This window comes from Hydractinia symbiolongicarpus, chromosome 3 (genome assembly GCF_029227915.1).
Source record: "Hydractinia symbiolongicarpus strain clone_291-10 chromosome 3, HSymV2.1, whole genome shotgun sequence".
Taxonomy (NCBI): domain Eukaryota; kingdom Metazoa; phylum Cnidaria; class Hydrozoa; order Anthoathecata; family Hydractiniidae; genus Hydractinia; species Hydractinia symbiolongicarpus.
In genome coordinates, this window is record NC_079877.1 from 14,429,861 (window position 1) to 14,447,985 (window position 18,125).

General features: G+C 34.1%; 1 pseudogene; it reads left to right on the top strand.

Moving 5' to 3' along the window:
* The first annotated feature begins 265 nt into the window (after window positions 1-265).
* LOC130635898 (NFX1-type zinc finger-containing protein 1-like) lies at window positions 266-16,268 on the top strand (annotated as a pseudogene).
* The last annotated feature ends 1,857 nt before the right edge of the window (window positions 16,269-18,125 follow it).

Below are 18,125 nucleotides of genomic sequence, written 5' to 3' on the forward strand. Positions count from 1 at the left end.
GGTAATGAGTTTTATTTCATGTAAACATTTACAAAGACTAAACAAGACACCGAAATGAAACTACATGTACAGACTGTCTTGTTCAAAAATTCAATATATAAGTAAGATAATAACCATCACAACATTGTCTGACGTTATATTTATAAATAATCGAGTCATCTGTCAACCCCACCCCCTCAATCATTATCACAACTTTGCTTAATTTTAAATTTGTAAACAATCAGTATTTGATTATAAGGGACTCACCTGTCCCCTTTAAACTCTAAATCCCCCATATACATTTACATAAGGAAGGGTCACGGAGTTACAAAGTTATGCTTTGTAAACATGTGGTTTTGTGCATGATTTAAAGAAAGCATTGAAAGCGTAATTGTAGGGTTATATGTATTGTTTTCACCAGTATTATGATAATCAGAGCAACAATAAGGTATGATAATGTTCTTCTTAAGTTACTGACCCGTGAAGAACATTATAACAGTGAGCATAACAGAATTCTAGGTCTGTAAAATGTTTTGACCACCGCCAAATCTGACATGCAAAGTGCTTTTCTATTCTTAAAAATAAATAGAGATATTGTAACTGACACATTTGTTAACCTCTAAGAGTGTGTTTTTAGCCATTCGAAGACATCAAAATATTTGCCACTTGCACCCAACCATAGTGGGTCCTCCATGACGTCATTTGAAAGATCTTTTCTTACACGAAGCCATGCTTTTTTTAAAAAAACCACACCAGATATATTTTCGTTCGATATAAGTTTTTTGAGGGACTTTAAACGTTAATAAACAGACTGTGGTTGCGTCAAATTCCTGGAAAAGTATAAAATATTTAATATTGATTGGCTAAAAATATCTTAAAAATTGTTCTGATTGGTTGCTATAGGCTTTCTTCATACTTTTGTCGACTATTAAAAACGCAAATGTCAGAAGCAACACAAATATTTTTTATTATGCAAGAATAAAAGTTTACGCCAGAATGGAAGATGGATGAAGTAAAAGAATACCGTGATCGTTTGAATACGATCAGTCGCAAATATAAAAACAAGAGGAAAATATCCGATCGTTCCGTAAATAAATTTGAAAGTCAAAAAAGAGGGAAGGAAAGAAAAGAAAAAAAACCTGCTCAAGCGAACCACACCTCGACGTTTATAGATTATCAACAACAACACGAAATGTCTGTTTGGGAAAACAACAGGAATTCTAACCGACACCATTCGAGGTATAATAGAGAATGTCAAAGTGGCGGCAGGAATTATGACGAACAAGAATATACTGTAGATCAGTATTATGGGAATCAAAATCCATATCAATTCCATAGAGAAAGAGAAAAGCAGTCATTTGAAGCAGGCTGCTCGTATGAAACACAGAGAGACAGCCGAGAACACAGAAGATCACATGATAATTTCGAGGAAGAGTATGAAAGAAATCATCGAACCAAAAGAAGGTATTCTTGCGGGAATGGAAATTATGATGGTAAGTTCGAGTTTGTGTTACACTTTTTTTATGCTCAGCCTCAGCATTGCCTAGGAGAACGTCCAAACAACTTCGCTCTCCCTTACTTGACCTAGTATAAGGATTACTAACGGTTTTTTTTCATTTTGGTACAACAAGAAAACCTTGCTTTAGTTGTTTATATAAACGGGTAGGCAGGAGAGCCAGTATAATTTATCTTACCATCGTGAAGTCGGAATACTAAAGGTGAGATAATTTACACTGGGTTGCAAACGGATTTTATGCAGGCAATTTCCGAACGCGTTTCGCGATTTGTTACTTTTATTGTTCTTTGTTCGCGCAATCACTATCGGCAAATCATTTCTTCTTTGATGTTTTGAGCGGTAATGATATCACTCACTTGAACAAACATGTTAAATTCCCTTGTTATTTAAAAGGGGTAAATGCGACCACGCTTTCTTTATGTCATTGGTTGATTTTAATTCGGGATTTGCTCTGAGAAACTATTTTATGTTTATCAGTGAATTTAAATTTAAGGGTTTGCTCAGAGACATTAGTTTGTGCTTTCGTATGAGAGAAAAATATCCTTGCGAATAAAGCTTAGGTTAGTGAACGGGATACTTCACGACTGCTTGATTTCTTGTGTCGCGTCGCGTCAAAATTGCTGCGCAGTACTTGCTTACTCCACTTGCTAATGCGCCGACTTCACGAAGCGAATTGCACGGCAGTGCGTTTGTTTTGATTATGCTTCGGAAAATTCGCTTTAGCGGAGTATTTCGCTGTAAACGTTTAACCAATCAGAAAGCAATCTGCATTGTTTATTATTAAAAAAACTTATTACTGTAAAGAATTGACAATATCATTTGTTTTTAATAGCCAAAAAAGTTTTTAGATTCAGTATTTTAAATTCGCCACTTGTTTTTTATTTCTTTCTCGTGGAAATAAAAAAGATATTTTGCAGCTGAATCACCTTTGAATTCGCTATTCACATGTTCCTTCGTGTAAACCTCTCTCAACCCTATTATACCTGAGTTTTTTTTACCCTTGCAACCTGGGTTATAAATCCTGAACCACTTGTGCTTAAGTGATAAAACTTGGCACGGTTGTAGAATGTCTTAGTACAAACTCATTCCAGGTAAAAAAATAATTTGATGACGTCATATTTATGACCAATTTTCTAGGCCTGATAATACAAAAAATCTGGTCTCCATTAAACATACTTTGTGGTATGTATCCTAGGTAACACACAAACACTCATTAGCAGATATAAAACTATTTTAGAAACAAAACAACGCAACAAAACTGTTTTATTGACTTACTGAATTCTAAAGAAAACAGACTCTTTGGTATGAAATATTTTTATTATGAGGAAAAACAAATTTATCATTTTTTTATTAAATGAGTCATATGATGCCAATGTGAGGTCACATCACGTTAATATAAATGACCTCGTTAAATAACCTCGTTGATGGGCGTGTTGACAAACAATAACAAAGCATGATTTGAATAAGCCACAACATATTGAGATTGGTAAATTTCCTAGAAAAAGAATAACGTAATGTTTTTTTATGCATCATGAACCACCTTGGTATCCATGAGGTCATTTTTTTTGTTTAACCGTATTCCTGCTGGGCTTTTTAGGGGCTCCATAATGTTGGGGGGGGGGGGGGGGGGCTAATTCGACCCACCTGTCTAATTTCAACAATTGTTGTCCGTTGGACTTGAAACTTGCAACAAGTGCTGTCCAGTAATAATAATCAATTTGGTAAAAAGAAAATTGATGACGTCAGTATATTTGATGATAACGTCATCAAATTCAGTGACATATACGATTTTAAATGTTGTATAATTGCGATGAATGCAGTAACAATAATAAAAACACAAAATAATATAACAATATAAGCTAAGAAGTCCCAAAGCTTTTAAAAACATTTAAAAAACATTTTTTAGTAAATTTTTTTTTTCAAAATATCACTGAAGAGTAAAAAAGTATGGCCAAGACTACACTTCGGCATAGTTCAAAAAAATTTTTTTGGAAAATAAAGCTAAATAAAAGTTAGGAAAAGTCACAAAATTTGAAGGTGTAACTATAAACACATAAAAATTTAATAATTATTTATTATTAAATATAGTCCCCCCCTCCTTTACGAATAGGGTTAAAAGCTAATTAAGCTAATCAATTACGTAATCGCTGCATATATGACTTAGAGTGATATGCATGCATAGCTGCGTATATGACTTAAAGTGAGTTGGATAAAAAACGTTAACTAAGAGAGTGAGGCGAAACTTTTGTTATGAAAATAAAGAAAGTAAGAATTTAATTTGTTGACGTCAATATGTGTGTTGATTAATGCATCTTTGATCAACCACGCCCCAGGGCTTTTTTTCATTCTTGAACGCCATCCCTACAAAGAATATAAAAGGATAATGATGTCTTTCCATTTATAAAGTAACATGAAGCCATAGTACGGTAACGGGTAAATTATAAATGGCGCAATAAAATGTAAACAAATAAAGATTTTTTACGCAACAATTTAAAGATGGCTCATCGTAAAGGATTCTTTAATTCTTTTGACGATACCAACATTTCGTTCGATCTTGATGTAAATTTTGATTCAACTGCAGATTTTATCTGTAAGGACACACAACTAAAAACATAGATCCGGAAATATCTAATTTTCTTTAGAAGATTAAAATTATTTATTGCAGAAAATTACAAGGAAAACAACAGCGAAAGAGAAATAGAAAACATCCCTGCGCGGGAGCTCGATGAAACGTGATGCACGGAAAATATGATGGTGATGGTGACAACCATCAACCTGATTTGTTGATAAGTTTCCAAAATTCTGTACAACGGGTGGTGTGGAAAAAAGGGAGTAAAATGAACATAAAAGAAGGTGCAGATATTAAACGAAGTAAGAAAGTTCTCATCGCAAATAGCAAAATATTTATCTCAACAAGGTAATAACGCAAATGAAACGAGAGACCACTGGAAGAACGTGAAGTTAAAAGATAAAAAATGATAAAGTATTTTGAAACAAAGACTCATGTATTGGGGCTTCACTGTTCATTTTGGCTATCGTGCTAGAGTCGAATCAAGGAAATTATGTTTTGACGACATAAAGCTTTGTGTCGATTTAGATGGAAACTGAATGTCTGGAGTGAGATACCAAACGAAGAAGCAAAACAAGAAACTGGGAAACTGGGAAAAATTAAGTGGCCACCAACGTCAATTTAACCCTAGAACTTACGCGGCTGCTTTGTAGGATTGCCCAGTTAAATTATGCAAAAAGTTATATTTGCACAGACTAACTGAAATTATTAATCCAGGCACACTTTCTTTCTCGCCATGAAAAATCAATATCTCAGTTGGATCTCATTTGGTTCCATTCTCGTCCCCGGTAAAAATAAATTTGGCGAATCTTTGTCCAAAGCGTCTTCCTTACTGGGTAATGACAACAACAAATTTCGGAACAAAATATCGAAACATTCTGCTGGTTAAACATCGATTTCAAAACTTCTGAACAACAAAGTCCAGCCTATACATGTCTTCCAACTTAGCGGCCATAGAAATCTTAACAGTTTAAACGCTTTAAAGGAGAGACCAACTGCGCACGGCACAGCTGGTGAATAAAAGTTCATGGTGACAGTGTTTTAAAACAGGTGCCTGAATTAAAAAACAATGGAATTTATTTCTCTTTATTGTGATCGTCACGGGTCAATACGCAGAAAAGTAATGAAACAAGAAAAATTAAAGATCAAAGTAGCGAAAAATGTTGAACAACATGTGACGAACATATTTTATTATTTTTTACTACTGAACGTACTGAACAAATTGATATTTGCTTTGCGAGTAAAGATAAAGAAAGTAAAGATTCGTGAATAAAAATAAAGCCATCGTATTGCACGTTCGATTTGTTGATTAATGTTCCCGGTCTGTATATTTACTCAAGTTTGGCGCTGTCTCATAATAACAAACTTTATCGTTCGAAGCTCGTAGTATGTTGTGGAAAAGGGAATCAAAACATGAAAATAATATTGTTGTTGGCCTAACAAATATTTCTTAAATTCAAAGAAGTTTATACGAATATTATAAAATGCTGTTACTATTGTAGGCGCGGGAGATTAATGTCAACAAGAATACAATGAATATGGCGGTTGATTTATTTTGTGGGGGTGATAAAAAGACATGCTAAAGTTTTGCATCAACTTTACGGAGACTCGTTAGAAAAATATGTCAGAAGAAGATATCATTTTTGTGATATAAAGCAAATATAACTCGATTATTAAATTGATATATGTCAGGTGTCTGTTTTCCCCTGAAGATCTGGTAGTTATCTTGCTAGCATATGACGTCCAAATTACGTGAACATCTTAATTAATAGCTAGTAGCCATATGAATCGATGTTGTTAAACTCATTACCCTACTTGGGTACAAAACTCAATGTTATTATTCAATGTTCAAGTCTATTTTTATAAATATTTTGATGATAACCTAGCTGTGTTCCTTTTATATCGTATGTGGGCAAATTAACAAATTTATCTGTCACTTTTTTAAGAAACATTTTATTGGCTAAAAACCATGTAACTGACTTACATCGTGACATTTATAATCCCCAAGTTTCCTATGCTAATCGACAAGAAAAAATAATGCAGGTCACTTCCGGTGTCGTAGGCTATTGAGTTTTTAATGTTACATTTGTATATCACTAGAAACTCACATAAACGCGACCTTTTTTTGATGATCCAGTCAAGAATAAATCGTACATATCTGCCCGTACGTCTGTGTACGACTATACCACGATAAACACATTGTTCGCCTCTCCTTTAAGACGAGCGTCAAATTTGCATCTCATGATCTTTGGAATTTCAAAAATGCCCAAAATATCTGGGCCTTTTTGTATTACGTGACCAGCCTGTTCCAGGTTTATTGTTGGCCAGTCCATAATATTGGCTTAGGGGCCACAAGACCATGGGGATGAGGTTGACTTTTGATGTTAACTGGTAAGTACATCCAAACCCTACTTATTTTCATCCCATACAGCCATAAGAATTCTGTAAAAATGTTATTAGGAAGATATATAGATACTTAGTCGTGAAATATAGTTATTTATTTGTTATTATAGTAGTTACCTTAGTAAATTTTAAAATTTACTAAGGTAAAACTATTTTGTGGCAGACAGATAAAAAATTATAGATTTCTAAATCCTAAAATCTACTGGGATAACTGCTATATTAACTAATATTTCGCAATTAAGTATCTATATGTCTTAATAACAAGAATTTTTACATATTTTTTATGGCTGTATGGAGTAAAAATAAGTAGGTTTTGGATGTACTTATCAGTAAACATCAAGAATAAGATCTTTGACTTGAGATAATAAAGAATATTTTACGTACTATAGTAGTAACAACATTTTATAATATTTGTTTAAACCTATTTGAAATTTTGAAATATCTGTCATGACTATCGACAATATTTTTTTCATGTTTTGAGTCCCTTTTCTAACATACTGCCAACTTCCAACTATGAAGTTTGTTCTGATAAGTTGGCGCCAAATTTGAATAAACATACAGACCGAAAACATTCATTAACAAATCGAACACGCAATGTGGTGGCTTCATCTTTATTCACGAATCTTCACTTTCTACATCTTCACTTACGTTTGTTCAGCAAGTTCAGTAGTATAAAATAATAAGAATGTTCTTCACTTGTTGTTCAACATTTTTGCTATTTTGATGTTCTACTTTTTCTTGTTTAATTATTTCGTGTATATTGATCCGTGACCATCACAATAAAGAGAAATATATTTAATTGTCTTTTAATTTAGCCACTCGTTTGACAAAAGTGTAAAAAATACCCATTTTAAATAATTCAGCACTTACAAAGATGTAAACAAATTTGATTTACGGTGGGGATTATTAATGGAACAGACGACCAAGTCAGTCATTTATAGTACTTCACAAAAAAAACAAAATGGAGCTTGCGTCAGCATATTTTTTGTGACGTCATCAAAAGCTTAAAATTTGTTCAAAATACCATTATCAGCTTAAAATTCAGTTACTTTAGTTCTAGAGCGAATTTTTACATTCAGTTTGAAATTTCTGAAAGCTAAATAAAAACATTGAAAACAATTCTTCTTGATGAAACAAAGTTGTGTTGTAAGTTTTAAGTTCTAAGGATAATCCTGACAAGAGTTATATTTTCATCATTGTAGGGGTTTCATAGAGATTTTTAGGGTTAGTTTCGAGTAATATCCAATATCAAAGCCTCTGAAAGGCGGGACCTGAAAATCTGGCATGCACGTGTCTATTAGATAGATATTGAAACTCAGTAAGTATCATAGCCATGCAGCATAGCGTTTAGGAGTTATTAAAAAAAACCCGTCAGGGATGGGGCGGAATCCACCCCCCCCCCCCAATAGGGTTAATGTGTGCGCAATAAACCGACAAAGTAAAAGACTTTTGTCTCTTATTACATCTCTTATTGTCTTGTTCTCTTATTTCATAATAGAATATGATAGAGCAGTTAAAATATTAAAGAAAATGATAAAAAAATAATGTAATTTCATAAACTATTTTTGACTACGAAAATGACCTTTTCATTCTCGCCAAATTTGTTGTCACAATTTGTTAACAACCTTTTTACAAAGATCAGTTCACAAAAATTAAGGATGATATACGATGATGAAGGCCCCAATGTGCTGTTGTCAACTGAGGATATTTCTCTCTATATAATTAAACCCACAGCGGTAGGTGAAAGTTTAAAAACGGAGGCATGTTGTAAACAAAAAACAAGACAGAGCAGTAATTATAGAAATTTCCAGAGTTTAGTTAATATGCGAAATGAATAAGTTATTAGCTTCAAAGTTTTAACGGAAGCTCTCCAGCTATGCAGAAGTTCTTTACTTGTAAGTAAATTAAAGTTTTTATAGACAGAGCAGACTGCCGAATGACCGGTCGAGTGAAGTCTACCTTTTTGTATTTTTTGAAGGGAATTCCCATGTGATTGTTGTTGTTGCGGGTAATGTTCATTATCTAGTATTGTGCTCTGAGTAGAAGTCATTTCATGCCGAGTCACTTTATCCTAGTCAAAAGTGCCAACAATGTTGACACAATCTATCTTTTCGTATCTTTTAGAAAATGACGGATTTTCATCAAACTCCAAAAGACGAAAAACTGCTCCTTCCATCGGGTACCTAAAATTAGAAGTTTTAAGTAAAATAGACGAAAGTGATGAGTTGATCCCTCAAGTTGTAAACATACTAGAAGGCCTAGAGGACGTATGCAATAAGAGTGATTCTCTGAAAAAAGATTGGATTGAACATATTCTTCGCATTTTCTACCATTGTGGCAAATCATCTATGAAAGTGAATAAGGCAAATATCTACAAAATTCTTTCGCAGACTGAATATTTATACAAAGCTGGAAAAGAAATACTCAAAAAAAGATTTTGGGCTGAAGATAACATAAAGAAAAGTCAAATCGGAGAATACTTGATATCCATCGCAGAGTTTTATATGGAATTGTTTCCAAATAATGCAGTCGACGTACCTCTTGATCGCATAAAGTATATTATATCACCGATGGAGAATACAGAATTATCATCAAAGGTAATGCTGCTTCAAGTATCTCGCTCTTTGTTTTTTAAGAATAAAGAACTTTTGACATGTCTAAGGTCGCCGTTATGACAGTTGAATTGACAGTTATTCTTTCTAAAACAATAATTGTCCTTGTTGTATAGGCGTGGCACTTACTGACAATTCATATTTGACTATGTGACATCGTCGTACCAAGTCTTGAAATCTTGTACAACAATTGACAATACTTAAAACTTTCTTATGATAATGCCTAAAACTTGAATCTTGTACCAGACATTTTCTGTACTAAGATGAGTTATTCCGCATAGGTTTGACACGTAAAGACACCGATTTCTTGATATTTGATAAAACAAAAGCTGATCTTTTGAAAATTTGCTATTTGAGAGGTGAAAAGTAATAAAAATATGTTCTTAACATGTTGTTCAACATTTTTTGCTCTTTTCATATTCAACTTTTTTTTTGACTTATTTTTTGTGCGTATTGACCAGTGATTAATTGTGTATTTGTCTACAAAAATGCTTAAACAGAATGTCTAATTTATTCCAGTACAATAAAATAATAATATTTTAGGCAAGAAAATTTTCAGCTTCTGAATGCGTTGAAAAAGTAGTACTGGAAGACGCAGAATGGTTTATGTTTTAATTCCATCTTAGAAACTCCACTAAAAGATTATACCCACGTGCCACATGAAGATACGTTGAAAATACAAGTTAAACAAATAAGTACAGAAGATAGGGAAAATATGTAAATATTGGGTAGTGGCTGTAGATAAATCCACGGGTTTGCCCGTCATTTACTTACCGCATTTCGTGTGTCTTGCTACTGCGGTTACCATTTTGCGCGAGAGACAGACGTATACGGGTATTATAATATAGACTATTTATTAACCAGCGTAACAGACAGAAAAACAGACAGATGACGGCTGTTATTAAAGGAGAGGATAACTGCGCACCACACGGCTGCTGAGTAAAAGTTCATGATGACAGTATTGATTTTGAAGACCAGACCAGACCGACTAGCTTGGTCTGCTCCATGATAAATCAATTTACATATAACAGCCATCATAACAAAAAAGTTTTAATATTGAAAATGTCGCAAAGTTATAAAAATGTGATGTTTTTTACATAAGAACGGTAAATTTTAACTTATGACTTTGCGGAACGACAACACACTAGACCCAAAATATAAAACAGTCTGTTAAAAATACCAGTTTTGTTTGCATCCTTGTGAGTGCTGAATTATTTATAACTAAGTATTCTTACACATTTACGAAACGGGTGGCTAAATTAAAAAACAATGGAATATATTTCTCCTTATTGTGCCGGTCGCGGGTCAATACGCACAAAATAATGAATCAAGAAAAAGTTGAAGATCAAAAGAGCAAAAGAGCAAAAAATGTTGAACAACATGTGACGAACATATTTTTATTATTTTATAATACTGAACGTACTGAACAAATTGATATTAACTGTGCGAGTAAAGATAAAAAAATAAAGATTCGTGAATAAAGATAAAGCCACCATATTGCGCTTTCGATTTGTTGTTGAATGTTTCCGCTCTGTATATTGATTCAAATTTAGGCGCCATCTTATCATAGCAAACTTCATTGTTCGAAGCTTGTAGTATGTTCTTAAAGAGAGACTTGAAACATGAAAAATATTGTAGTTGGTCATTAGAGATATTTTTTAATTCAAACAAGTGTAAACGAAGGTGATAAAAAGGTGTTACTACTATAGTACGTAAAATATTCTTTGTTACCTCAAATCAAAGAACTTATTTTTAATTTTACTGGTAGGTACATCTAAAACCTAATTATTTTCACCCCACAGAGCCATTAAAAAATTCTGTAAAAATATTGTTAGAAAGATATATAGATACTTAGCTGTGAAATATAGTTATTTATTTGTTATCAAAGTAGTTATTAGTAGGTTTTAGGATTTAGAAATCTATAATTTATTTTTTGTGACTGCCACAAAATAATTTTTTGTTTGCCTCTCCTTTAGAAATGTTGCTAAATATGTATATTTCTGAAAAAAATTGTTTTGAAAGAAGAAAAATGTGCAGCACATCAAATCCCTGAACATATTTCGTAAACATTTCAGGAACAATCATAGACACTTAAGTCGTGTAATCGTTAAAGAGTACATTCATAATTTTGTACTCAGTATGTTTTGAAAAACAGGAATGAATAAATAAATTAAAAATGAATAAATTCATAAGTGAATAAATAAATAATAAATTCGTTTAGATGGAAGAACTACTGAAACAACGCGATGAATCTGTTAAACAAATGACCGTACCAGTAGCATCAAAAGAGGAGCTTGCAGTTTATAAATATTTGCCGATTTTACCTTCATGCGAAGATTTGCGATATAGTAAACAACAGCATTTAAAAGAAGTCCCGGTAACAGGAAAGTTTGCAAGTGGGGAAGATTATCTTAACGTTACCTTCTGCTTGCTTCGCGAGGATTTGATAGCGCCTTTAAGAGATGCTATTAAAGAAATAAGGAGAGATTCATTGCCCAAGAAAAAGAAGAAATACACTCTAGGAACGTACACCAACATTATTGTTAAAGAAATGAATTTTACAAATAGCGGTATTACGCAGAAGATTCACTTTGATGTAAGTCAAATGAAGAATATTAACTGGGACCACTCAAAAAGACTGATGCCACATAATCTGTTATGTTTCAGCAAAGATCGATTCGAAACAATGGTTTATGGCATTGTTGCTCGAAGAGAGGTGGAAAAGCTAAAGGATGGCGTTTTGGAGGTGCGTTTTCTCGACATGGTTGAATTCAAAGCGTATAATAAAGGCTCGCCAAGAATGATGATGGTTGAAAGCGGAGTGTACTATGAAGCATACATTCATGTGCTAGAAGGATTGAAAGAAATGAACTCATTGCAAATACCATTTCAAAAATATATTGTAGATGGACAGAGTTTTAGTTGTTGCCCAAAATACTTGCAAACTATAGATCAACCGTTGTATGATTTAAATAGACCATTAAACATAAAGCAAGAGAAGGTAGAAATTTTGCAACATGATTCATGGCCAAGTGTTGATGAAACGGGACTGAATGAATCGCAATACCTAGCCTTTAAAGCTGCTTTGACAAACGACTTTGTAGTCATACAAGGACCTCCAGGAACAGGTAAAACACACCTTGGAATAAGAATTGTAGATGCTCTTTTGAAGAATAGAAGTAATTGGTGTGGAAGGTATTGTTCTCCATTGCTTATCATATGCTACACTAATCATGCACTAGATCAATTCGTGGGTGGTTTAGTTGATATTGGATATAAAAATCTTATCCGTGTTGGAGGTAAAGTAAGCGAAAAGCTACGTCCTTATTCTTTACATGAAAGCCGAAATAAATGGAGGTTAAAAAATAAAGATAATCAGTTTCAAAATAGAGCTATACGCAGCATTCGAAGGAGACGAAATAGACGGGGGTTTATAATAGCACAGCCTTGGAAGGTGGATCAGAATTATAAAGACGCGACACAATTTATTAAAGACCACCGTTCTCAACAAGCACAACTGTTAGCAGCTAAAAGCAGCGGTGACGCGTTTCACAGACGTGTAGTTGAAGGGAAATTCATCTTTAACTATTTATACGAAAAAGTTATGACTCCTTCTCATTTTCAAAAGTTTCAGCAGGTTTATGAGGATTGTGATCGGCATGATATCTCAATCTTTGATATATATCTTGAAATTGATGGCATCACTTCAAAAGATATAACATGTGCCAGCATCACAACGACAGATAAACAAGAACATTGCTATGCACTACCATCATCTCGTTACACGTTCTGGAGTAATTCAAGAAATAGCATACCAGAAAAAAGTGTAGATAACAACAGCTTCTGCAACTGTGAAGATATTTCTGACGATGATGCACACCTTGCTGATATCGACAGTGGCGAATTTGAGCATGTACTGGGGAGGCGGAACCGAATATCGAGGATCTGCGTACAAACATTCTACAGCTAAAAAAACAAAAGATGCTAATGCCAGATGAAAGGAAAGAGTTTATAACAAGGAAGTTAAAAAAAGTTTCCGCAATGAGCGAAGGAGAAGTAGAGTTAGTTCAAGATCCTTGGAATCTAGAGAAGTCAAAACGCTGGCAACTTTATAAGCATTGGCTTAATAAATTTGACAAGGAAGACGCTGTTAATCTTCATGAGAAGGTAACAGAATACGAGAATACTTGTGCACAGATTCGAGAAATAGATGAAAAAGTTGATGAGGATAATATGAAACTAGCTGAAGTAATAGCTATGACAACAACCGGTGCAGCGAAACATCGGCATCTATTAGAAAGAGTGAACCCAAAAATCGTACTTGTTGAAGAGGCTGCAGAAGTCTTGGAAGCACATGTCATTGCGTGTTTAACTTCAAAGGTGGAGCACTTAATTTTAATTGGAGATCACAAGCAACTTAAACCAAAACCGTCTGTGTACAAACTTGCTGTAGATTATCATTTGGATTTATCACTGTTTGAGCGAATGGTAAATAATGGAATTGAGTTACACACTTTAGACACACAGCACAGAATGAGGCCCGACATTTCGGCTTTATTAAGGCATATATATCCTAATCTAATAGATGCACCAGTGGTTCAAGATTATCCAGATGTCAAAGGTGTACAAAAAAATATATTTTTTCTTGCGCATAAAGAACCAGAAGGCGACGATGCTGTTTTAAAATCAAAATCAAACTTGCACGAAGCGTTGTTCCTAAAGTCATTGTGTCTTTACCTAATTCAACAAGGCTATAAACCTTCTCAAATTACAATACTTACCGGATACGTTGGGCAAGTATTACTACTGAAGAAGCACATGCCGAAGAATCAATTTGAAGGAGTAAGGATCTCTTCAGTGGATAACTTTCAAGGTGAAGAAAATGACATTATTTTGCTGTCATTAGTTCGCAGTAATAAAGAGGGTAATGTTGGGTTTATGAAAAACGATAATCGCATTTGCGTGTGTTTATCACGTGCCAAGATTGGTTTGTATGTTATTGGAAATTTTGACATGTTTCTGAACCAAAAAGAAGCAACTGTCTGGAAGAAAATAATATCAGAAGTACAGATTAAAGGATTTTACGGTGGAAAACTTACATTGAGTTGTGGCAACCACCCTGATACAAAAGTTGAAGTAAGTCAAGAGTCAGATTTCATTGCTGTACCTGACGGTGGATGCACTTTGCCTTGCGACTATAGATTGAAATGTGGTCACAGCTGCAAAAAAAGATGCCATGTTACTGATGTGAAACATGAACAGTATACATGTAGAGAGATGTGTGAGATTGACTGTAGTGCTGGATCTCATTTGTGCAAAGAATATTGCCATTGGGGAGCACCTTGTCCCCCATGTAGTGTTTCAGTTAAAAAGTTTATTGAAAAATGCTCTCACACTCAAGAAATGCCGTGCTATCAGGATCCGGAGTATTACGCTTGCAAAAAAAGATGTGAAAGAATGCTATCATGCGGGCATAAATGTATTAAATTATGTTATTGTAAGTGCGAAGCTATTGATTGCCGTGAAAGAGTATTAAAAAAGCTGCCTTGTGGACACTCTGGCAAATATCCATGCAACGAGAGTATTTATTACGTCCATTGCAATGTTGAATGCAAAGAAAAACTGAGGTGTGGTGACATGTGTAGCGGTCAGTGTGGATCTTGCAAGCAAGGGAGGCTACATTCTATGTGCAATATCAAATGCCAACGGGTTCTTATGTGTTCGCACTTATGTCAAGAGTGGTGCACAAAAGCTTGTCCTCCGTGTAACAAAAAATGTAAAAATCGATGCTCTCACAGCAAATGCAACAAAAAATGCGGAGAAATTTGTACTCCGTGCAAGGAGAAGTGTGAATACATGTGTAAACACAGCAAGTGTAAGAAGAAATGTTTTGAAATGTGTGATCGGAAACCATGCGACAAACCGTGCAGATACAAACTCAGGTGTCGGCATCGTTGTATTGGCTTATGTGGAGAAAGATGTCCTACTCAATGCAGAAAATGCAACAAGGATGAAGTCGAAGAAATCTTTTTTGGTGAAGAAGATAGTCCTGAAGCAAGATTTTTGGTACTCCACGACTGCAATCACATATTTGAAGTAAAAAGTCTTGATAGATGGATGAGTATGAACGACGATGGCAAAGCTGTTATCCAACAGAAGCAATGCCCAAAATGCAAAACCCCTATTCTTCTGACGCCAAGATACAGTAATGTTATAAAAAAGTGCTGGGCTGACATTGAAAAAGTTAAGATGACAAAACTTAACCAAGGTGTGGATAGATCAAAGAAATCTGATTTGTTTCACAAGTTGAAACTAATTGATAATATGCGGTCAGAATATCAATCAGTTCCACTTAAAATGTCTAACTCATTTGCCCGTTTTGAAAAAGAAATGGATTTGCTATGTAAGGAGGAGTATCTCAACTATGTTCGCCCAGAAAGTGGGTATGTTACCTTTATTCTTGCCAGCAGGTTGGTTAAAGCTACATGCTATACCATATCTTCTATTGAGAATCAAATCAATTTATTTGAAAAATGTATGAAATTGGAAGAAGCTATCCTCGATAATGAAATTGATACTGAATTATTTGCTTCTAAAATCTTGCGCAGAGATTTAAGGTTTTTAAAACAATTGATTATTAAAGAAGCTGTTTACGACGAACAAAGGTTTGACGATGTGGTTTTGGAAATCAGAAGACTGAAAACCTTTATTCGTGCATTAATTGCAGAAAAAAAGCTCAGTAATATGAGTGGAAGTGATGAAGAAAAACAGAAAAGCATTGACGATGATGAAGAAAAGCTTAAAGGTATAGTGGAACTTTTTATAAGTGGAGGAAAAATTAAAAACATTGAGGATTACGAGAATAAGCTAATGGAAATCGAGAAGAGGAGTCAATATAACTCTGGTATTTCTGATGAAGAAAGGATTATGATCGTGAAAACAATTGGTCTGAAAAAAGGCCATTGGTATAAATGCCGAAATGGTCACGTATATGCTATTGGTGAGTGTGGTGGAGCTATGGAAAGAAGTCGGTGTCCCGAATGCAAAGAAGAAATTGGAGGGGAGAGACACAGATTAACAGAAGGTAATGCGCTTGCTGGTGAATTTGACGGTTCAAGGTTTCCGGCTTGGTCTGATGCTGCCAACATGAATAACTACTTGCTGGATAATGACTTGTAAAGCAAACTCGGTAAGTTAGGCTTCCTTAGTTGACTTGCAAGTTGCTTTGATTTTAGTTTGATTCGCTACCTGGGTGGCGCTATTTTAAAATGAGAACGCCTTAAAAAGTTTTTTATTTGCATAAAATGTATTTTATAGTTGAACATTTTATCTAAGTAGCTTGGCAACTAATTCATCACTTATTTGACTCTGTTTACATACATTAAGCGCTGCCTTTCCTTCGTGTTACCATGCTTACTAAAAACTCTCTTGTAAATGGGAGGGGCACAACCCCTTGCATACACAAGGGATTTTCCAGTTATTGACTTTCTCGTCATTCGTAAGCAAGTTTTGAGATAAAGTTGGGGTTGTTTTTTCGACATTAGTCAAATGTAGATGTATTTATGTGTTTAAAAATAATGTTCCTGAATACCAGAATACTACGAACTAGCCGAATTCCCGTGGAAGAATCCACTGTATTTCTCATTTAATTCATAGAACAGTTATACCATCAAAAAACAAACAATACAGCAGTGCGAATTTTACAATCTGCATGATTATATAAATGACCAAAAAATTGAAGGTGTCCAACAGCTGCAGTTATGTGACATTTAAAATCTAAATCTACTAAAATTACTTGCTCTAACCCTCTGACAATGCGAAATTTATTCGCTAAAATTATTAGTAAAGAAGTTAGTCAAAGCATTTCAAAACACATCTCACTAAATGTCTCCATGAAATGCGTGTAAGGGATACCAAACAAAAACATACAGCATGGTAATTTGAATTTTTAAAACTTACAATCCAACCTCGGCCTTTTGTCTCTTTCTATAACGGGACGGAAAAAAGAGAGAAAAGACCCTGGGATCGAGGTTGCTCACAGTCTGCTTTACTTTATATTTATACCCATTGAAACCAAAAACGTTAAAAATATAAGCAGGTGCAACAAAAAAAAATAAAAAAGCAAAATGCAAAGGCGTGTAACAACTGTTACTTAAAAAGCGAAATCTGCTAAAATTTATACTTGCTTTGCCATGCCAGAAGTACACCAGGAACAAAAGTATATCAGACAACACAGTAATTTGAATTTTCAAAACTCACATTTCAACCTCGACCCCGGCTTTGTAACGGGATGACAAAAAAAGAAAAAGCCCTGGGGTCGAGGTTGCTCACAATCTGCATTATTCTATGTTTATAACCGCTAAAACAAAACTTCTAAATATTTAAGCATGTGCGAAAAAAATATATATAAAAAATAAGTATGGAAAATGTCCAAAAAAATCAAAGGTGTCTAACAACCGTTACGTAAAAAATTAAATACGCAAAACTATATACTTGCTTTGCTATTCCAGAAGTACACCAGGGAAAAAGGGATACCAAACGTTTAAAAAATACCCAACATTTTTCATTAAGTCGCACATAATCAGCTATTCAGTCATACTCAAAACATAAGAAATTATTAGTTAAAAACACATAAAAGAGAAAAAAAACTTGAATCAGTTGATATAATTGTATATCTACCGAAATATTTCAAACCAAAATATTAAAAGCACAGTTTGCGTTACAGACCCAAACTTATAATCAAGAAAATCACGCATAAAATCAAAGAAGATAACAATGCAGCGTTTTCGAATTTAAGAATCGAATATTATTTAAACGATCGTAACGTAACAGATGTAGACATTGATTTAAAGGTTTTAGGTTTAGGTTTTTTATAACGACATCAACACTGAATTACACAGTCTGTAGTGTTAAAATAGTAACAACGGAAAAATTAATTCTCTACAATATACACGCTGTTTTTATAACAATAGTATATTTTAGTTTCAGCCTCGATGTTCTTAAGTTTTTTGACAAATGCTATCCTCATTATTCTCAATATGTTCTT